Source organism: Arachis duranensis, chromosome 4 (assembly GCF_000817695.3).
Source record: "Arachis duranensis cultivar V14167 chromosome 4, aradu.V14167.gnm2.J7QH, whole genome shotgun sequence".
NCBI classification, from domain to species: domain Eukaryota; kingdom Viridiplantae; phylum Streptophyta; class Magnoliopsida; order Fabales; family Fabaceae; genus Arachis; species Arachis duranensis.
Genome location: NC_029775.3, coordinates 49,425,101 through 49,425,628, shown reverse-complemented (window position 1 = coordinate 49,425,628; position 528 = coordinate 49,425,101).

Below are 528 nucleotides of genomic sequence, written 5' to 3'. Positions count from 1 at the left end.
TGTCCCTAACCATGTGCTTGTGTCATGAGGTCCAAGTGAAAAGCTTGAGACTAAGTGGTTAAAGTCGTGATCCAAGGCAAAAGAGTGTGCTTAAGAGCTCTGGACACCACTAACTAGGGGACTCTAGCAAAGCTGAGTCACAATCTGAAAAGGTTCACCCAGTCATGTGTCTGTGGCATTTATGTATCCGGTGGTAATACAGGAAAACAAAGTGCTTAAGGCCACGGCCAAGACTCATACGTAGCTGTGTTCAAGAATCAACATGCTTAACTAGGAAAGTCAATAACACTATCCGAGATTCTAAGTTCCTAGAGAAGCCAATCATTCTAAACTTCAAAGGAAAAAGTGAGATGCCAAAACTGTTCCGAAGCAAAAAGCTACAAGTCCCGCTCATCTAATTATAATTAATATTCATTGATATTTTGAAATTTATAGTATATTCTCTTCTTTTTATCCTAATTGATTTTCAGTTGCTTGGGGACAAGCAACAATTTAAGTTTGGTGTTGTGATGAGCGGATAATTTATAC